The sequence below is a fragment of the Lolium rigidum genome, chromosome 4 (genome assembly GCF_022539505.1).
Source record: "Lolium rigidum isolate FL_2022 chromosome 4, APGP_CSIRO_Lrig_0.1, whole genome shotgun sequence".
In the NCBI taxonomy this organism is placed as follows: Eukaryota; Viridiplantae; Streptophyta; class Magnoliopsida; order Poales; family Poaceae; genus Lolium; species Lolium rigidum.
The window spans coordinates 202,096,299-202,120,239 of NC_061511.1; positions in this window are offsets into that span (position 1 = coordinate 202,096,299).

Below are 23,941 nucleotides of genomic sequence, written 5' to 3' on the forward strand. Positions count from 1 at the left end.
CTATCATATATGTTATTTATGTTCTTGCATGCTCTCCGTTGCTAGTAGAGGCTCTGGCCAAGTTGATACTTGTGACTCCAAGAGGGAGTATTTATGCTCGATAGTGGGTTCATGCCTCCATTAAATCTGGGACAGTGACTGAAAGTTCTAAGGTTGTGGATGTGCTGTTGCCACTAGGGATAAAACATCGATGCTTTGTCTAAGGATATTTGTGTTGATTACATTACGCACCATACTTAATGCAATTGTCTGTTGTTTACAACTTAATACCGGAGGGGGTTCGGATGATAACCTCGAAGGTGGACTTTTTAGGCATAGATGCATGCTGGATAGCGGTCTATGTACTTTGTCGTAATGCCCCGATTAAATCTCATAGTACTCATCATGATATATGTATGTGCATTGTTATGCCTTCTTTATTTCGTCAATTGCCCAACCGTAATTTGTTCACCCAACATCCGTTTATCTTATGGGAGAGACACCACTAGTGAACTGTGGACCCCGGTCCTATTGCTTTACATCCGAAATACAATCCATCGCAATTGTTCTTTACTCGTTCTTCGCAAACAAACATCATCATCCACACTATACATCTAATCCTTTGTTTACAGCAAGCCGGTGAGATTGACAACCTCATCGTTACGTTGGAGCAAAGTACTTTGATTGTGTTGTGCAGGTTCCACGTTGGCGCCGGAATCCTCGGTGTTGCGCCGCACTACACTCCGCCACCAACAACCTTCAACGTGCTTCTTGGCTCCTACCGGTTCGATAAACCTTGGTTTCTTATCGAGGGAAAACTTACTGCTGTACACATCACACCTTCCTCTTGGGGTTCCCAACGGACGTGTGTCTCACGCGCATCAAGATCGTTTTCAGCGCCGTTGCCGGGAGATCAAGACACGCTGCAAGGGGAGTCTCCCACTTCCAATCTCTTTACTTTGTTTTTGTCTTGCTTTACTTTACTTTATTTACTGCTTTGTTTGCTCTTATATCAAAAACACAAAAAAATTAGTTGCTAGTTTTACTTTATTTACCATCTTGTTCTCTATATCAAAAACACAAAAAATTAGTTACATGCATTTACTTTACTTAGTTTGCTTTATTTACTATCACTAAAAATGAGTAATCCGGAAGTTGAAGTTCGTTCCTTTAAGCAACAAGGGGGAGAAAGTTTTAAAGATGCTTGGTATAGAATTAGCGATGCTCATCATAGGTGCATTAAGAAACACTCCACTATTATACTACTTAGGAACTTTTATGTTGGTATCTCTAGTTGGAATAGATATGTTCTTGATACTCTTGCAGGAGGTAATTTCCTAGGCACTCCTGCATTAGAAGCTAGTTGCATTATTGAGAGTCTAGTTGGAATACCACCTGCTAATGAAGCTAAAATTGAAATCTCTCTTGAAGATATCATGAAAAAGTTGGAAGCCATAGAGAAAGATCTTCCAAGTATTGAGACTAAATTGGGAATATTATTTAATAGCACTGATAAACTTGATAAATCTCTAGGTAGAATTAATGAGAGAATTGCTGTTTTAGAAACTTGTGCTACTCATGATAATTGAACCCATAGGATTAGTGAACTTGAAGAAGCTATGGGAACCTTGGGTTCAACTTTTTCTTCTCTTAAGTTTAAGGAGAAAGCTTATGTGGGTAAGGAGCAAAAATTCATGTATGTCTCTAAAGTGCCTAAGCCAAAAAACTATAATAGGCCTAAAATTGACAAAGCCCTTAGCACCACTATGGATGATGGAACATCTAAGATACCTATTGATGTTGATGCTTCATCTCTTGATAATACTTGATACACACTTTCTGCGCCTAGCTGAAAGGCGTTAAAGAAAAGCACTTATGGGAGACAACCCATTATTTTACTTCTGCACCTTGTTTTATATTTGAGTCTTGGAAGTTGTTATTACTGTAGCAACCTCTACTTATCTTTATTTTATTGCATTGTTGTGCCAAGTAAAGTCTTTGATAGTAAAGTCAATACTAGATTTGCATTACTGCGCAGAAACAGATTTCTTGCTGTCACGAATTTCGATATGCCTATCTGTAGGTAACTCAGAAAAGTCTGCCAATTTACGTGCGTGATCCTCAGATATGTACGCAACTTTCATTCAATTTGGGCATTTTCATCTGAGCAAGTCTGGTGCCTCAAAAAAATTCATCTTTACGGACTGTTCTGTTTTGACAGATTCTGCCTTTTATTTCGCATTGCCTGTTTTGCTATGTTTGATGGATTTCTTTGTTCCATTAACTTTCGGTAGCTTTGTGCAATGTCCGGAAGTGTTAAGAATGATTATGTCACCTCTGAATATATGAATTATGCACTCGACCCTCTAATGAGTTTGTTTTGAGTTTGGTGTGGAGGAAGTTTTCAAGGGTCAAGAGAGGAGGATGATACAATATGATCAAGAAGAGTGAAAAGTCAAAGCTTGGGGATGCCCCTGTGGTTCATCCCTGCATATTTTAAGAAGACCCAAGCGTCTAAGCTTGGGGATTCCCAAGGCATCACTTCTTCATCGACAACTTATCAGGTCACCTCTAGTGAAACTATATTTTTATTCTGTCACATCTTATGTGCTTTACTTGGAGCGTCTGTTTGTTTTTATATTTGTTTTTGTTTGAATAAGATCACATCCTAGCATTCTTTGTTTGGGAGAGATACACGCTCCGTTGTTTCAAATGAACACATATGTTCTTAGCTTTATCTTTAATGTTCATTGCGAAAGTTGGACTACTTCATTCATTGTTATATGGTTGGAAACGGAAAATGCCTCATGTGGTAAATGGTTTAATGTCTTGAATAATGTGATACTTGGCAATTTTTGTGCTCATATAGATCATGTTTAAGCTCTTGCATCATGTACCTTGTACCCACTAATGAATAACTACATAGAGCTTGTTAAAATTTGGTTTGCATGATTGATCTCTAGAATCTAGATATTTTCTGGTTAAGGTGTTTGAACAACAAGGAGACAATGTAAAGTCTTACAATAGTTACAATATGTTCATATATATGTGAGCTTTGCTGCACCTTTTATACTTGAGTTTGCTTCAAACAACCTTGCTAGCCTAACCTTGTATTGAGAGGAATTCTTCTCGTGCATCCAAATCCTTGAGCCAAATACTATGCCATTTGTGTCCACCATACCTACCTACCACATGGTATTTCTCCGCCATTCCAAAGTACATTACTTGAGTGCTACCTTTAAAATTCTATTCTTTTCCTTTGCAATATATAGCTCATGGGACAAATAGCCTTAAAAACTATTGTGGTGAAGAATATGTACTTATGTGTCTTATTTCTTAATAAGTTGCTTGTTGAGCGGAAACCATGTTTCTGGGACGCCATCAACTTTTACCTTTGTTGAATATCATGTGAGTTGCTATGCATGTTCGTCTTGTCTGAAGTAAGGGCGATTTTCATGATCAAATGGTTTGAGTATGCATAATGTTAGAGAAGAACATTGGGCCGCTAACTAAAGCCATGATTCATGGTGGAAGTTTCAGTTTGGACAATTAATCCTCAATCTCTTATGAGAAAATTAATCTGTTGTTGAATGCTTATGCATTAAAGAGGAGTCCATTATCCGTTGTCTATGTTGTCCCGGTATGGATGTCTAAGTTGAGAATAATCAAAAGCGAGAAATCCAATGCGAGCTTTCTCCTTAGACCTTTGTACAGAGCGGCATAGAGGTACCCCTTTGTGACACTTGGTTGAAACATATGCTATGCAATGATAATCCGTGTTAATCCAAGCTAATTAGGACAAGGTGCGAGCACTATTGGTATACTATGCATGAGGCTTGCAACTTATAAGATATCTTATACATAACACATATGCTTTATTACTACCGTTGACAAAATTGTTTCTTGTTTTCAAAATGAAAAGCTCTAGCACAAATATAGTAATCCATGCTTCCTCTCGAGAAGGGCCTATCTTCTACTTTATTGTTGAGTCGGTTTACCCATTCTTTCTATCCCGTAAGCAAACACTTGTGTCAACTCGTGTGCATTGATTCTTACATGTTTACTTATTGCACTTGTTATATTACTTTGTGTTGACAATTATCCATGAGATAAATATGTTGAAGTTGAAAGCAACCGCTGAAACTTATATCTTCCTTTGTGTTGCTTCAATGCTTTCTACTAAGAATTTATTGCTTATGAGTAACTCTTATGCAAGTCTTATTGATGCTTGTCTTGAAAGTATTATTCATGAAAAGTCTTTGCTATATGATTCATTTGTTTAGTCATTATCCTCATCATTGCTTCGAATCGCTGCATTCATCTCATATGCTTTACAATAGTATGATCAAGATTATGATAGCATGTCACTTCAGAAATTATTTTTGTTATCGTTTACCTACTCGAGGGCGAGTAGGAACTAAGCTTGGGGATGCTTGATACGTCCCAAATGTATCTATAATTTCTTATGTTCCATGCTACTTTTATGATGATACTCACATGTTTTATACACATTATATGTCATTATTATGCATTTTCCGGCACTAACCTATTGACGAGATGCCGAAGAGCCGCTTCGTTGTTTTCTGCTGTTTTTGGTTTCAGAAATCCTAGTAAGGAAATATTCTCGGAATTGGACGAAATTAACGCCTAGGGTCCTATTTTTCCACGAAGCTTCCAGAAGACCGGAGAAGTAACGAAGTGGGGCCACGAGGTGGCCACACAATAGGGCGGCGCGGCCCAAGCCCTGGCCGCGCCGGCCTGTCGTGTGGGGCCCTCGTGTGGCCCCCTGACCTACCCTTTCGCCTACTTAAAGCCTTCATCGCGAAAATCCCAGTACCGAGAGCCACAATACGGAAAACCATACAGAGACGCCGCCGCCGCCAATCCCATCTCGGGGGATTCAGGAGATCGCCTCTGGCACCCTGCCGGAGAGGGGAATCATCTCCCGGAGGTCTCTTCATCGCCATGATCGCCTCCGGATCGATGTGTGAGTAGTCCACCCCTGGACTATGGGTCCATAGCAGTAGCTAGATGGTTGTCTTCTCCTCATTGTGCTATCATGTTAGATCTTGTGAGCTGCCTATCATGATCAAGATCATCTATTTGTAATCCTACATGGTGTGTTTGTTGGGATCCGATGAATATTGAATACTATGTCAAGTTGATTATCAATCTATCATATATTTTATTTATGTTCTTGCATGCTCTCCGTTGCTAGTAGAGGCTCTAGCCAAGTTGATACTTGTGACTCCAAGAGGGAGTATTTATGCTCGATAGTGGGTTCATGCCTCCATTAAATCTGGGACGATGACGGAAAGTTCTAAGGTTGTGGATGTGTTGTTGCCACTAGGGATAAAACATCGATGCTTTCTCTAAGGATATTTGTGTTGATTACATTACGCACCATACTTAATGCAATTGTCCGTTGTTTACAACTTAATACTCGGAGGGGGTTCGGATGATAACCTCGAAGGTGGACTTTTTAGGCATAGATGCATGCTTGGATAGCGGTCTATGTACTTTGTCGTAATGCCCCGATTAAATCTCGTAGTACTCATCATGATATATGTATGTGCATTGTTATGCCTTCTTTATTTGTCAATTGCCCAAGCTGTAATTTGTTCACCCAACATCTGTTTATCTTATGGGAGAGACACCACTAGTGAACTATGGACCCCGGTCCTATTCTTTACATCCGAAATACAATCTCATCGCAATTGTTCTTTACTGTTCTTCGCAAACAAACATCATCATCCACACTATACATCTAATCCTTTGTTTACAGCAAGCCGGTGAGATTGACAACCTCACTGTTACGTTGGGGCAAAGTACTTTGATTGTGTTGTGCAGGTTTGATACGTCTCCGACGTATCGATAATTTCTTATGTTCCATGCCACATTATTGATGATATCTACATGTTTTATGCATACTTTATGTCATTATTATGCGTTTTCCGGAACTAACCTATTGACGAGATGCCGAAGGGCCGGTTCTCGTTTTACTGCTGTTTTTAGTTTCAGAAATCCTAGTAAGGAAATATTCTCGGAATCGGACGAAATCAACACCGAAGATCTTAGAATCCCGGGAGCTTCCGAACACCCGAGAGAGGCCGGAGGGGGCCACTGGGCCCCCAGATGACAGGCCGGCGCGGCCCTAGGGGGGGCGCGCCCCCCTAGTGTGTCGTGGCCTCGTCGACCCCCCGACTCCGCCTCTTCGCCTATATAAAGGTCCCTGACCTAAAAACCACGACACGTTCGACGAAACCAGAGAAAACCTTCCAGAGCCGCCGCCCATCGCGAAGCCAAGATCTGGGGGACGAGAGTCTCCGTTCCGGCACGCCGCCGGGACGGGGAAGTGCGGCCGGAAGGCTTCTCCATCGACACCACCGCCATCTTCATCAACGCTGTTGTCTCCCATGAGGAGGGAGTAGTTCTCCATCGGGGCTCGGGGCTGTACCGGTAGCTATGTGGTTCATCTCTCTCCTATGTACTTCAATACAATAATCTCATGAGCTGCCTTACATGATTGAGATTCATATGATGATGCTTGTAATCTAGATGTCATTATGCTAGTCAAGTGGGTTTTACTTATGTGATCTCCGGAGACTCCTTGTCCCACGTGTGCAAAGGTGACAAGTGTGTGCACCGTGTGGGTCTCTTAGGCTATATTTCACGGAATACTTATTCACCGTTATGAATGGCATAGTGAAGTGCTTATTTATATCTCTTTATGATTGCAATGTGTTTTGTATCACAATATATCTGTGTGCTACTCTAGTGATGTTATTAAAGTAGTTTATTCCTCCCGCACGGTGTAATGGTGACGAGTGTGTGCATCGTGTAGTACTTGGCGTAGGCTATGATTGTGATCTCTTGTAGATTATGAAGTTAACTATTGCTATGATAGTATTGATGTGATCTATATTCCTCCTTTCGTAGTGTGAAGGTGACAGTGTGCATGCTATGTTAGTACTTGGTTTGGTTATGTTGATCTGTTATGCACTCTAAGGTTATTTAAACATGAACATTGAATATTGTGGAGCTTGTTAACTCCGGCATTGAGGGTTCGTGTAATCCTACACGGTTAGTGGTGTTCATCATCCAACAAGAGGGTGTAGAGTCTAGCATCTATCTATTTATTCTGTTATGTGATCAATGTTGAGAGTGTCCACTAGTGAAAGTATGATCCCTAGGCCTTGTTCCTAAATATCGCTATCGCTGCTTGTTTCTTGTTTCTATCGCATCTTTACTTCCTGCAATATTAATACCATCAACTGCACGCCAGCAAGCACTTTTCTGGCGCCGTTACTACTGCTCATATTCATTCATACAACTTGTATTTCACTATCTCTTCGCCGAACTAGTGCACCTATTAGGTGTGTTGGGGACACAAGAGACTTCTTGCTTTGTGGTTGCAGGGTTGCATGAGAGGGATATCTTTGACCTCTTCCTCCCTAAGTTCGATAAACCTTGGGTGATCCACTTAAGGGAAACTTGCTGCTTGTTCTACAAACCTCTGCTCTTGGAGGCCCAACACCGTCTACAAGAATAGAAGCACCCGTAGACATCAAGCACTTTTCTAGCGCCGTTGTCGGGGAGGAAAGGTAAAAGGCACTCATACTCCGGTCCCGGGTAAAGTACTTTTCTCGTTCTTGTTGTGTGTGTGCTTGAAGCTATTTCCTTTAGATCCTGCAATTGCATCTTTTTGTTTCTTGTTTACACTAGTTAGGCATAATGGACAACAATGAGCTTCTTATTCTAATTCCTGATTTAAGACATGGATGGTTTGATGCGGAAATTAAAAAACCCATGGAACATATTAGTATGAACACTTTGAATACCATTGTTGCTAATGATATAGAAAGATCTAAGCTTGGGGAAGCTGGCTTTGATGAGCATGATATTTTTAGTCCCCCAAGCATTGAGGAGAAAATTTACTTTGATGATACTTTGCCTCCTATTTATGATGATTATAATGATATTGGTCTTTTAGTACCGCTTGTTATGGAGGATAAATTTGATTATGATTACAATATGCCTCCTATATTTGATGATGAGAATAATAATGATAGCTACTTTGTTGAATTTTCTCCCACTACAACTAATAAAATTGATTATGCCTATGTGGAGAGTAATAATTTTATGCATGAGACTCATGATAAGAATGCTTTATGTGATAGTTATATTGTTGAGTTTGCTCATGTTGCTACTGAAAGTTATTATGAGAGAGGAAAATATGGTTGTAGAAATTTTCATGTTACTAAAACACCTCTCTATGTGCTGAAATTTTTGAAGCTACACTTGTTCTATCTTCCTATGCTTGTTACTTTTTTCTTCATGAACTTGTTTATTTACAAAACTCCTATGCATAGGAAGCATGTTAGACTTAAATTTGTTTTGAATTTGCCTCTTGATGCTTTCTTTTGCTTCAACTACTATTTCTTGCGAGTGCATCATTAAAACTGCTGAGCCCATCTTAATGGCTATAAAGAAAGAACTTCTTGGGAGATAAACCATGTGTTTATTTTGCTACTGTTTTGTTGAGTCTTGGAAGTTGTTACTACTGTAGCAACCTCTCCTTATCTTTATTTTATTGCATTGTTGTGCCAAGTAAAGTCTTTGATAGTAAAGTCAATACTAGATTTGGATTACTGCGCAGAAACAGATTTCTTGCTGTCACGAATTTCGATATGCCTCTCTGTAGGTAACTCAGAAAAATCTGCCAATTTACGTGAGTGATCCTCAGATATGTACGCAACTTTCATTCAATTTGAGAATTTTCATCTGAGCAAGTCTAGTGCCTCTATAAAATTCGTCTTTTCGGACTGTTCTGTTTTGACAGATTCTGCCTTTTATTTCGCATTGCCTCTTTTGTTATGTGGGATGGATTCCTTTGTTCCATTGACTTCCAGTAGCTTTGGGCAATGTCCAGAAGTGTTAAGAATGATTGTGTCACCTCTGAACATGTGAATTTTTATTATGCACTAACCCTCTAATGAGTTTGTTTCGAGTTTGGTGTGGAGGAAGTTTTCAAGGGTCAAGAGAGGAGGATGATATACTACGATCAAGGAGAGTGAAAGCTCTAAGCTTGGGGATGCCCCGGTGGTTCATCCCTGCATATTTCAAGAAGACTCAAGCATCTAAGCTTGGGGATGCCCAAGGCATCCCCTTCTTCATCGACAAATTTATCAGGTTCCTCCCTTGAAACTATATTTTTATTCCATCACATCTTATGTACTTTACTTGGAGCGTCTGTGTGCTTTTATTTTTGTTTTGTTATTTTCATTCTCTGAATAAAATGCTTGTGTGGGAGAGAGACACGCTCCGCTGGTTCATATGAACACATGTGTTCTTAGCTTTTAATGTTCATGGCGAAGGTTGAAACTGCTTCGTTAATTGTTATATGGTTGGAAACGGGAAATGCTACATGTAGTAATTGATAAAATGTCTTGGATAATTTGATACTTGGCAATTGTTGTGCTCATGTTTAAGCTCTTGCATCATATACTTTGCACCCATTAATGAAGAAATACATAGAGCTTGCTAAAATTTGGTTTGCATAATTGGTCTCTCTAAGGTCTAGATAATTTCTAGTAAAGAGTTTGAACAACAAGGAAGACGGTGTAGAGTCTTATAATGTTTACAATATGTCTTTTATGTGAGTTTTGCTGCACCGGTTCATCCTTGTGTTTGTTTCAAATAACCTTGCTAGCCTAAGCCTTGTATCGAGAGGGAATACTTCTCATGCATCCAAAATCCTTGAGCCAACCACTATGCCATTTGTGTCCACCATACCTACCTACTACATGGTATTTCTCCGCCATTCCAAAGTAAATTGCTTGAGTGCTACCTTTAAATTTCCATCATTCGCCTTTGCAATATATAGCTCATGGGACAAATAGCTTAAAAACTATTGTGGTATTGAATATGTACTTATGCACTTTATCTCTTATTAAGTTGTTTGTTGTGCGATAACCATGTTGTGGGGACGCCATCAACTACTCTTTGTTGAATATCATGTGAGTTGCTATGCATGTCCGTCTTGTCTGAAGTAAGGGAGATTTACCACTCATTTAATGGTTAGAGCATGCATAATGTTAGAGAAGAACATTGGGCCGCTAACTAAAGCCATGAATCATGGTGGAAGTTTCAGTTTTGGACATATATCCTCAATCTCATATGAGAACATTAATTGTTGCTAATTGCTTATGCATTAAAGAGGAGTCCATTATCTCGTTGTCTATGTTGTCCCGGTATGGATGTCTAAGTTGAGAATAATCAAAAGCGAGAAATCCAAATGCGAGCTTTCTCCTTAGACCTTTGTACATGCGGCATAGAGGTACCCCTTTGTGACACTTGGTTAAAACATGTGTATTGCGATGATAATCCTGGTAATCCGAGCTAATTAGGACAAGGTGCGGACACTATTAGTATACTATGCATGAGGCTTGCAACTTGTAAGATATAATTTACATGATACATATTCTTTATTACTACCGTTGACAAAATTGTTTCATGTTTTCAAAACCAAAGCTCTAGCACAAATATAGCAATCGATGCTTTCCTCTTTGAAGGACCATTCTTTTACTTTTATGTTGAGTCAGTTCACCTATTTCTCTCCACCTCAAGAAGCAAACACTTGTGTGAACTGTGCATTGATTCCTACATACTTGCATATTGCACTTGTTATATTACTTTGCATTGACAACTATCCATGAGATATACATGTTATAAGTTGAAAGCAACCGCTGAAACTTAATCTTCCTTTGTGTTGTTTCAATACCTTTTACTTTGAATTATTGCTTTATGATTTAACTCTTATGCAAGACTTATTGATGCTTGTCTTGAAAGTACTATTCATGAAAAGTCTTTGCTTTATGATTCAGTTGTTTACTCATGTCATTACCATTGTTTTGATCGTTGCATTCATTACATATGCTTACAATAGTATGATCAAGGTTATGATGGCATGTCACTCCAGAAATTATCTTTGTTATTGTTTACCTGCTCGGGACGAGCATGAACTAAGCTTGGGGATGCTGATACGTCTCCGACGTATCGATAATTTCTTATGTTCCATGCCACATTATTGATGATATCTACATGTTTTATGCATACTTTATGTCATTATTATGCGTTTTCCGGAACTAACCTATTGACGAGATGCCGAAGGGCCGGTTCTCGTTTTCTGCTATTTTTGGTTTCAGAAATCCTAGTAAGGAAATATTCTCGGAATCGGACGAAATCAACACCGAAGATCTTAGAATCCCCGGGAGCTTCCAGAACACCCGAGAGAGGCCAGAGGGGGGCCACTGGGCCCCCAGATGACAGGCCGGCGCGGCCCTAGGGGGGGGCGCGCCCCCCTAGTGTGTCGTGGCCTCGTCGACCCCCCCGACTCCGCCTCTTCGCCTATATAAAGGTCCCTGACCTAAAAACCACGACACATTCGACGAAACTAGAGAAAACCTTCCAGAGCCGCCGCCATCGCGAAGCCAAGATCTGGGGGACAGGAGTCTCTGTTCCGGCACGCCGCCGGGACGGGGAAGTGCCCCCGGAAGGCTTCTCCATCGACACCACCGCCATCTTCATCAACGCTGCTGTCTCCCATGAGGAGGGAGTAGTTCTCCATCGGGGCTCGGGGCTGTACCGGTAGCTATGTGGTTCATCTCTCTCCTATGTACTTCAATACAATAATCTCATGAGCTGCCTTACATGATTGAGATTCATATGATGATGCTTGTAATCTAGATGTCATTATGCTAGTCAAGAGGGTTTTACTTATGTGATCTCCGGAGACTCCTTGTCCCACGTGTGTAAAGGTGACAGTGTGTGCACCGTGTGGGTCTCTTAGGCTATATTTCACGGAATACTTATTCACTGTTATGAATGGCATAGTGAAGTGCTTATTTATATCTCTTTATGATTGCAATGTGTTTTGTATCACAATATATTTGTGTGCTACTCTAGTGATGTTATTAAAGTAGTTTATTCCTCCTGCACGGTGTAATGGTGATAGTGTGTGTGCATCATGTAGTACTTGGCGTAGGCTATGATTGTGATCTCTTGTAGATTATGAAGTTAACTATTGCTATGATAGTATTGATGTGATCTATTCCTCCTTTCGTAGTGTGAAGGTGACAGTGTGCATGCTATGTTAGTACTTGGTTTGGTTATGTTGATCTGTTATGCACTCTAAGGTTATTTAAACATGAACATCGAATATTGTGGAGCTTGTTAACTCCGGCATTGAGGGTTCGTGTAATCCTACACGGTTAGTGGTGTTCATCATCCAACAAGAGGGTGTAGAGTCTAGCATCTATCTATTTATTCTGTTATGTGATCAATGTTGAGAGTGTCCACTAGTGAAAGTATGATCCCTAGGCCTTGTTCCTAAATATCGCTATCGCTGCTTGTTTCTTGTTTTTCTGCATCTTTACTTCCTGCAATATTAATACCATCAATCGCACGCCGAGCAAGCACTTTTACGGCGCCGTTACTACTCGCTCATATTCATTCATACCACTTGTATTTCACTATCTCTTCGCCGAACTAGTGCACCTATTAGGTGTGTTGGGGACACAAGAGACTTCTTGCTTTGTGGTTGCGGGGTTGCATGAGAGGGATATCTTTGACCTCTTCCTCCTCGAGTTCGATAAACCTTGGGTGATCCACTTAAGGGAAACTTGCTGCTGTTCTACAAACCTCTGCTCTTGGAGGCCCAACACTGTCTACAAGAATAGAAGCACCCGTAGACATCAAGGTTCCACGTTGGCACCGGAATCCCTGGTGTTGCTCCGCACTACACTCCGCCACCAACAACCTTCAATGTGCTTCTTGGCTCCTACTGGTTCGATAACCTTGGTTTCTTACTGAGGGAAAACTTACTGCTGTGCACATCACACCTTCCTCTTGGGGTTCCCAACGGACGTGTGTCTCACGCACATCAGACACCACTAGTGAACTGTGGACCCCGGTCTATTCTTTACATCTGAAATACAATCTACTGCAATACTTGTTCTTTACTGTTCTTCGCAAACAGACATCATCTTCCACACTATACATTTAATCCTTTGTTTACAGCAAGGCGGTGAGATTGACAACCTCACTGTTACGTTGGGGCAAAGTACTTTGATTGTGTTGTGCAGGTTCCACGTTGGCGCCGGAATCCCTGGTGTTGCGCTGCCCTACACTCCGCCACCAACAACCTTCACGTGTTCCTTGACTCCTACTGGTTCGATAACCTTGGTTTCTTACTGAGGGAAAACTTGTTGCTGTACGCATCACACCTTCCTCTTGGGGTTCCCAACGGACATGTGTCTTACACGCCATCATGCACCCCCGCAGCACACCCTCGCCGCTATAAATAGAGGCCTTCCCCTCTCCATCTCTGCACACCAACCACTTCTCCTCTCATCCTTGATCCTCCACGAACACTGCCACCACCCAATTTAGTCCGAAGCTCGCCAATTCCTCGCCGGAGCACCACCAGTACTGTAGCAAGGGCGCCGTCGATTGGAGCCACCTCGAGCGATGCCACCAGTACCAGGAGGTTCGCCGTCATCGACAACGTACCCCTGCGTCAACGCCGACGACCGCCGGACCGCTGGTAAGCCGCCGACCTCCGAGCCTTGCCGCCAGAGACGCGAGATCTCGTCGGAGACGATGACGATCCACTGTCGTCAGATCCCCTTCTAATCCTACGCCCCACAATCACTCATACCTCTTGGTCAGACGGCCTGCTCGCTCGAGACGCGCAGTGGGCCGGCCCACTTCTTTTTCGCCCCTGGGCCAAGTCGTTTTACCGCGAGCCTGTCAGTTTGAATTCGATTTATTCGTTTAGTTTAAATTTCAACACTGGTGCTATACTAAAAATTGAATAACTTCAAATCTAGAAACCCAAATTGAGTGATTCCAATTTTGTATGAAAGCTTATGAAATGATATAACAAACCCCACTGGTTTCAAACCCTAGTTCATTGTAGATCAAGATAAACCAAAATGACAATTCAGTAACGTTTCCAACTTCAAACAATTATTAAAAATCAACCATATTGAATTTTGAGGTGATTCCAATTCTCATAATTCACATTTAAAAAACTCTAATTTTTTATGCAATAATATGATATAGTTGTTGTAGATGATCATGGGCTAGAATCAAAAATTGGCTATGTAGTCAATAGTAGCCCATTTAAATTATTTTCAAAGTTAGGATTTTAAATCTATGAGGTGTAGCACCTCATTTAAATCATCTTCCCAAGTAAAGTAAGGTAGGGTGATGACCTTAGCTACATTGCCTTATACTTGCTTATTTCAGGATTTAAATCTTAGTATTTATAAATGAGAGGAAATTATTTTTCTCACACTAATGAAGTAAAACCCTAGTGATTAAGTGGAGTGATGCTTGTGATGATGTTAGATCATCTTTATTGAGCCATTAGGGCTAAGTAGTCTCCTTAAGTATTGATTGGTGTTTGTTACCTCGTATCCATTTATAGACGCTAGTACCGAAGGCTACAAGGAGGAGGAGGTCTTCTACGAGGAGGAAGAAGAACACTTTGACCAGTACTCCAACCAAGGCAAGCTACCCTAATACAAGATCTACCATGCCAAGTTACTAGTGCAAAATACCATGGCACTAGTATTGGTGTTTCAAGTCTTATTCATCCAAACCAAGTTTTTACCTTGCTTTACTCTTTACTTTATTTACTCAAGCTTACTTATTGTATTTCTTAATTTGTGTCTAAGTGTGGAGTATCACAAGAAGTGTCACACCTAGCTTAGCAAGCAAAACTATGGTAGCACCCCTCATGATTAGTTGCTATTGCTAAACTAAAAATTGGTTTACTCTAGATGGGAACTTGTGAAGCAAGTGATTGGTGAAAATCTTGGAATGATGATTCATTCTATTGAAAGTTCTGAAGGTGAAGGTGACTCTTGAATGACTTGGTGAATTTGATAAAAACTGATGGTTGGGTTCGGATGCGATAGCATTCCAATTTTAGAGTACCCCCACAATACCTGATTATGGGTAAGGCTTTAGCTGGAAATTTATGTATCTTAGTATGGGTTCCCTCTAACAAGCGTGCGGTGACCCAGCGTACCACTGCATGGTGTAGTACACAAGTCGTTGACATAACACAAGTGAAACACCGTTCCACTCATATTACATCCCTCAGAGTGGTACAACAGAAACATATGCGAGTCCAAGGTATGTCTATAGAAGTACACACGAACTGTTTACATAAGATCAACACAGCCTCCTACTTTACAGTGAGGTAAAACTTCAAATAAAGCTCCAGAAGAACAACTCGTAATCTATCTTGTTGTTATCACTATCTTTAGAGATACTAGGCTTGCTATAGAATCTAGCTACTTAGGTGCTAGGATTAGGGAAATGTTCCCTTCTATTACTAGTCTAAGTTTCCACTCTAACTGATGCAGAACTTGACTCCATTGACTTCTTTGATCGTATTCTTCATCTTATTGCAGTGGACTCCTTTGTCTTCTAGTTCCACGGTAGTTTCTCCTTCGATGTCTTGATCTAAGAAGGGGGTTCAAATGGGAGGGAATGAGTACGAGCGTACTCAGCAAGTTCATATTAGGAAATAGGTGCATCATGCACTAGCTACAGCCATAGACCAGAAAGTCATAGGCCAATGCAAGTTTTCATAAACATTTCTTCAAAAGGTTTATTTTATTCTGAAAACTATGCCCGTCAGTCTTCACGGGTTGACCAGAACTTCGTGGAGTTCCTTTCCTGCCGCGTTCGCAGTTCCCTTCCCGGAACAGGGAGTGACAGTCACAATTCAGTATCCTCTGCAGAGGTGCGTTACTTTTCCCATAAGAGAACTTATCCTTGATGCCTTACCGAGACGCGTTTCTCGTCCACACTTCCTTGGTGTGGGGCCAGGTGTAAGATCCAAGCCAATCACTGCCTTCTCCGCGACCCTGCAAACCCACCCTTTTGTCCAACCGTACACCCCCAGTAGACTTCTCCCGATAATACGACTTTACTCACGGTGTACTTTGGACAATACATCATAGACCGTAGAGCCCGTCATCACACACGGATGGGGATTTAAAAGGATATCCCAACCTACGGCAGTGCCTCCAACACCCGCAGCTCTACCCGGTCCGTTGGCGTGCAAGAGTGAAAAGATACAGCTGACTTCCCCAGAGCCATTATAGATCTTATGGTCAACGTGATATGTACGGCGCTAGAATCACTGGACGGCATTGGTACTTAGTCCTAGATGAGTAGTACCCATGCAATGGAACCTCCACCATATCAACACATACCATGGTTCCATTGCCCACCACATAGTCATATTCATAATTGTAAAATAATACTTTGCTTTTTAATGCATGAGTGATAAGTATAGTACTTTGCATCTAGTTTGATACAAATAATCAAATGACATGAGCAAGCGATGAACTTGCCTTTCTTGACTGCAAGATTATGCAGTCAAAAGCTTCGATACGTGTTAACTCCAAATTCTGAAATACCACCATCGTCCAGTAAGGACAATGTTTAAAGAACTGGCAAAGATGCTATAATGCATAGTATGAGATGTAATCGTCCCGAGCGTAACCTAACCTCGATGATTTAGGATGTATGAGTTGTAAAGATTTCTTTAGGGTTGGTTGCACTTTTAGAATGGTTCTCAAACAAGGTTATTATTAGGGTTTGGTTATATTAGCATCATAACCAAGTGATATAAGACATCATAACAAGCACACACATAAATAATAGTGGTGGAACAATATGTAAAGAATAGTTGTCAATTTTAAGTTCTACATGACATGGTTGATGATTACTTATATTATACTTCTAAAGAATAACTTTTGAAGAACATGTTAATTAAGAAATAGTAAGTATTTCAAATAAGAACTATGGGCTTCAATGGTTTGATTGACATTTGTACTTCAAAAGAATAACTTTTGAAGAACAGATTAATAAGAATAAGAACTATTATAAATAGGAGTTATGGCTTCTAGGGTTTACTATTGGATTTATTTAGTCTTCTAATAGGGACTAGTTGGGTTCTTAAATAGCATTGGTCTATATGTAACAAGTCTTGGCAGGATTATTACTATGGTTCCTCCTAGACATCATATCAAAGGATGGTTCAAGGTGATACTATGGGTTCATCATTATGGTTCTACTAGGATTTGATGGTTGAGGTTGATTCTAATGGTGTGGTATATAGGAGTGGTGATCAATGGTACTAATCCAATTAACAAGTTAGGGTTTGCTCCGAAGTGACACTAGTGGATCATGACTTGTATTTGTTGGTCACATAATAAGGTTCTCTATGTAAGGTGAAATTCACATGATCACATGTGATAAGCAACTAGGGTTTTAGGGTTAAAGCATTTTCAAATGATCACATAAAATAATGGAATCCAGATTCTATCTTATAATAAAACTAGGGTTTCTAAATTATGATCCAATTCCTAAAGTAATACTTGGTACTAGAATTAATGTGATTAAGTACTTGAAATAAAGTTATTAATAATTTTAACATGCTATTAATTTTAGAGGTTTAAGAATTAAACTAATTACTAGTTAGGGTTTAATTAGAAACTAGGGTTTTATAAGTGTTATTAAGATTTAACTAATTAACTTGAGAATTAAATATGTTTAAATATACAAGTTTTGAATTACCAAAATAACATTAACTTTTAGTATTTTCTTGCTTTATTTTATTTAAAGAAAATGGTAAATGGTAATTTGCAAATTAGGGTTTAGGAATTACCACTAATATTTTAATTGATGAGAATATGATAAAGAAAATTAATATTAAAATTTTAATTAGTTACTGAATAGTTAAAATTTAAATTTGAAACTTAACTATTTATTGAATTCAAATTGTGTTTTTGAATAAATGAAATGGCATAATTAATGAAGTTAAAAATAAATGGATTTTTATTTTGTCACACATTTTTGTTTTACATTTTATTTGGATAGAGTTTATTTTTGTGAGCATTTTGATATATTATTCATATTTTTCTGAGTTGCAATGAATTTTATATAATTTTGCCAAGTTTCAGTAATATTCTGGAATTTGAATTTAAACGAAAATGCTAATAGTACCGGTCCATTTCTACCCACACCGACTGACCAGTGGGTCCATTGACTGGGTCAATTTCCACGCGGACAAAGACCAGTCAACAAAGCCAAGGGACCCCACCGCCAGGCTGGCAACGTCGACGGCAAGACGCCGGCGACCAGTAGACGATGGCGCCACCAGTTTACGGCCTCCCGGGATGAACTACTGATGGTTTTCGACTCTCCTCGACATGCTAAGACTGATGGTGGTGTTGGTTTCGTAAGGGGATCACCGGAGCTACGCCGGCGACCATGTCCCGCGACGGTGCTCTCCGGCGAGGTGGCTAAATGGAGCTACAGACGACGAGATGATGCAAATAAGAGGTCTACGGATGCGCAATCATACCGTGATGCTGATGGTGTGATCGATGAGGTGGATCGTGGATGGAATCGAGCACGAACTCGCCGATACCGTCACAGTACACCGAAAGGGAACTGCAAAATTGGCTTGATCCCGAGCTCCCCTTGGACGATTGGCTCCACCATGATGATCCTTGAGTCCAGGCGCTTCCAACGAGCTACTGCACGGAGCTTGGGGTGGTCTCCTCCGTCGAATTTGTCATCGACCCCGGCGATAGGTAGCGGATGATTGGGAACAACTGGGCAAGCTAGAGAGGGAATTGAGGCATGGAGAAGATCAAGGAGAGCACGGCGGTTCTCCCCTCCTATTTATAGGCCGTGGCTAGGTCAGAATCGTCGGCGCATCGCCGGAGACGGCGCAGATATGGCGATGAAGATGAACTCGATCTGGGCACGAATCTTGGCACATTTGGGATAGGCTCAGACGTGAGAGAGATTAGAGAAGGTTCTGGAATGACTGACAGCGTCCGGGATTGATCTTATCGTCGACGAGGACGTGGTCGGCGAGCTCCATCGCGCTGTCGACCTTGGAGAAGACGACGGTCTCGTTTTTCTTCAACCAGCAGCGAAACGGTAAGTGGTGGTGGGTTGGTTTGCTCGTGGGCTGGTGCTGGGCTAAGGCTGGGCTGTCCAAGGACTGCGGTGGCCTGCCAGGTAAGGCCCCCCTCTCTCTCTCCTTTCTATTTGTTCTTTTTATTTTCTGATTTGAAATTTGCTATTTGAATCTGATTTGAATTCTTTGTGAATTTGCAGGTTCTAAATTATTTCAATATTAACATAATTTGATAAATATGCTCACTGCATAGTTTTCTTATTTTAACAAGATGTTTAATATTTGATTTAATTGGTGTTTTAGTGAGGTAAAAATAAAATGGATATGGTTAAAATATTTATCTCAATTCCTTTTTAAATTTAGGAACCAATTCTAATTGAATGGTTTGAAAATTTATAACCTGTGCATGGTGAACACCTCATTAGGTTTTTCTATTACTTAACAATTTGGATTGCTCACACATATTTTAATTATGGCTAGAGTTTAGATTAAATGATAATGAGGATGGGGTTGGGTTATGATTTTATGTGGATAATTATTTCTAAGGGTTTAAGCAAAGTGGTTGGATATCAAAGTGGAATTGGTTATTGGTTTCACTCTACTTACCAAATGGAATTTAGTCTTTAGGTATACATGGCTTGGTTTATACTTGTGATCCATGATACACAAGTTAGGACATGTTATTTAATGTGGGATGGATCCCATGTGAAAAGGTTTAGGGTTTTGGTAATGCTCACTAGTTGAAGTATAAATAGGCATGAGGCATGGCAGGATTCTTTTCATGATCCCAAGTGATACTTGGATTCAAATGTGGGCTAGGGTTTTAGTTGGGATTACCCATGTGATACACAAGTTTGAATTGGGTATAAGCATAAGCTTTGATTGTGTTTTATTGACTAGCTAGGGTTACTCCTGAAGGAGATATGCCCTAGAGGCAATAATAAAGTGGTTATTATTTATATCTTTATGTTTATGATAAATGTTTATATATCATGCTATAATTGTATTAACCGAAACATTAGTACATGTGTGATATGTAGACAACAAAGAAGTCCCTAGTATGCCTCTTAAACTAGCTTGTTGATTAATGGATGATTAGTTTCATAATCATGAACATTGGATGTTATTAATAACAAGGTTATATCATTATATGAATGATGTAATGGACACACCCAATTAAGCATAGCATAAGATCACGTCATTGAGTTATTTGCTATAAGCTTTCGATACATAGTTACCTAGTCCTTATGACCATGAGATCATGTAAATCACTTATACCGGAAAGGTACTTTGATTACATCAAACGCCACTGCGTAAATGGGTGGTTATAAAGGTGGGATTAAGTATCCGGAAAGTATGAGTTGAGGCATATGGATCAACAGTGGGATTTGTCCATCCCGATGACGGATAGATATACTCTGGGCCCTCTCGGTGGAATGTCGTCTAATGTCTTGCAAACATATGAATAAGTTCATAAGAGACCACATACCACGGTACGAGTAAAGAGTACTTGTCAGTAGACGAGGTTGAACAAGGTATAGAGTGATACCGATGATCAAACCTCGGACAAGTAAAAATATCGCGTGACAAAGGGAATTGGTATCGTATGTGAAAGGTTCATTCGATCACTGAAGTCATCGTTGAATATGTGGGAGCCATTATGGATCTCCAGATCCCGCTATTGGTTATTGGTCGGAGTGAGTACTCAACCATGTCCGCATAGTTCACGAACCGTAGGGTGACACACTTAAAGTTGGATGTTGAAATGGTAGAACTTGAATATGGAATGGAGTTCGAATATTTGTTCGGAGTCCCGGATGAGATCCCGGACATCACGAGGAGTTCCGGAATGGTCCGGAGAATAAGATTCATATATAGGATGTCATTTTATGTGAATTAAAATGTCGCGGAAGGTTCTATGGAAGGTTCTAGAAGGTTCTAGAAAAGTCCGGAAGAAACCACCAAGGAAGGTGGAGTCCACATGGGACTCCACCTCCATGGCCGGCCAACCCTAGTGGGGGAGGAGTCCCAAGTGGACTCCCCTTAGGGGGCCGAGCCACCCCCATATGGGAGGTGGAACTCCCACCTTTGGTGGGAGTCCTAGCTTGGCTAGGTTTCCCCTCCATATGGAAGGTTTTTGGTTCGGGTCTTATTCGAAGACTTGGAGACCAACTCTTGGGGATCCACCTATATAATGAGGGGCCAAGGGAGGGGGCCGGCCACCCCAAGACCACAAGCTGGCCGCCCCCTTGAAGTGGCCGGCCACCCCTCCCAAACCCTAGCCGCCCCCTCTCCTCCATATCTCCCGCGTAGCTTTAGCGAAGCTCCGCCGGAGTTCTCCACCGCCACCGACACCACGCCGTCGTGCTGTCGGATTCAAGAGGAGCTACTACTTTCGCTGCCCGCTGGAACGGGGAGGTGGACGTCGTCTTCATCAACAACCGAACGTGTGACCGAGTACGGAGGTGCTGCCCGTTCGTGGCGCCGGAACCGATCGTGATCAAGATCTTCTACGCGCTTTTGCAAGCGGCAAGTGAACGTCTACCGCAGCAACAAGAGCCTCATCTTGTAGGCTTTGGAATCTCTTCAAGGGTGAGACTCGATATCCCCTCGTTGCTACCGTCTTCTAGATTGCATCTTGGCTTGGATTGCGTGTTCGCGGTAGGAAATTTTTTGTTTTCTATGCAACGTTATCCTACAACTCCTCCATACAAGACATGAGGATTGGTCTGGGGTTAACTACTAGTGATATACTTAATATTTTATGTGATAGATGAGATCTAGTGATCATATGATTTAACTTATCATCTATATCTACAAGTTATAATTATGCATTAGACAAGATCCACTCATTCCTCACTAATCCCTCTTTAATATTCCTCTCATCACACTCATCCTAGATTCTTAGGGTTTATAATTAATACCAAGTTGTGATGATTATGGAATTGGTTTCCTAAAGTATTGCTAATGGAATAGGGTTCTCACCTCCAAGATTAAATATTGACTTGAACAACTAGGATTAGTACTTCTCTAATATTTTTGTAGGAACATGGCTATGGTTAGTATTATAACTTCTCTCACTTCTCAATGTCTTGGAATATCCTATGGTCCTACTCAAGAGATGATGATATGATCCTCTAAATATATGGTTTTCCTAGGAATTCTACCTTGGTATCTTCTGTAGCTTGTTCTTCGAGAAATCTGATAAACTCCGCATCTTGTGGTATGCCTCCACCTCCTAGCTTCTTCATCTTGATCCTAGCTAATTCACATGGAGTGGCTCTATGTGTTTGTTCCCATGTATCATGGTACTTGATGAGCAAATGGATGAAGGGTGTGGCTCTATTTATAGGCTTGGGCAAGCTCTAATATGATGACACATAGGTGGTGACTCTTGATTTGGTTTGATGAGTAAGGTGCTTGGTTGTCATGCCCTCATCCATAGCAATCCTTTGAGCATGAGGTGGCATAGCTTGGAAAGCAAGTCATGTAGATATTTTCATCCTATGTGGCATGATCATTATCCTCTCATATGATTTATTCTTGGATAGCCAAGTGGCATTTGTTACTAAATATCTTGTGGATGGTTTTATTATTGTGGATGAGTCACTATATCATATTTGATTGGATTTATATTATAATATTGGTCAAAAGGTCAAGGTTGAAGGTTATTCCTCAAATTTGGATAGTTGGTTTTGATTTCACCGAGGCATGATCATATGAGTTTCAAAATACTCATAGTTAGTTTTATTGAAATAGTTTGAACTATAATTCGTAATGTAAATGGATTTAGTTTTATGATATTCCATATATTTAATAGCTTATGATTTAAATAAGAATGTGTGGTTTTTATGCACTTTAGACCCTGTGGTTTACCTTATTTATAAGTGAATTAAATTACACACAAAGGTAGTTGCTAACTTTTAAGTGTTAATAAGTTAGGGTTTGATTCTTAAAGAATGTGTTGTTGTAAATCTAATTCCATTTGATCTAATCCATAGATCAAATCATCTCTACCCAAAACAAGGTTTAGCAAAGATCACAGTGAAGTTTATAGCGCTTGACTTGATGATCTACTTCAATTCCAGCAAGTCAAGTGAAACTTCAATGACTGTGGTAAGTTTTATTTGAAAGCGCGTAAATCCCCCGGATTTTCTATGCATGAATGCAATGCACACTTTGGTGTTCTCTCATTTTGTTGCCTCTAAACCTGGGATATTACAAAGTGTCATAGAGGTTATGCCGAGGCTGCCTCCGTTGAAAGTGAAATGACGTGAAAATAGTTGATTGTCCTACCCAAGCCCTATGCAGTTCCTAGGATGACAGATTGTTATCACTAGGAGGCCAAGCTCATGGGGGAGGTGCCTATACTAGAGTATGTAAGTGAAAGGTTAATGGTTGATGGTCCGCATACTGAGTTATGATGATTCAGGGCTATCCCTGACGGATGTAATCAAAAGTTGTGGCACAAGAGTACAACCTCTATAGAGTTTAAACTATTCGAATAGCCGCGTCCGCGGTCATGGACAGTTGGAAAGGCCATACTGTTCCATCATCAGAACTTTTCTAAATATGGCTCGTAACTTGTGTTTTGAACTTGAATGGTGACTTGGTTTTGAATCACAACGAGAGTTGTGGGAACGACACTAATGTTCCCACTTGGGTAAGTCTAGGAAAATAAAGAGTCTTAACTAGTAAGTGCTTATGAAAGAAAACTAGCTTTATGCAAATGAAACTAGAGCTTAGAACATACTTAGAGCTATTAGTACCTCTATTACAATAGTTTGCGAGTACTTTAAAGTACTCATGGCTTTGTACCTGGCTATTCAAATGGCCAGACTATGAAGAGGAGACCCCGTACCCGGAAGGTGGTAAGCAGGACGTCTACGATAACTAGGACTACCTCCTGACGTCAAGCGTTGCCTGTGGAGCAGATGA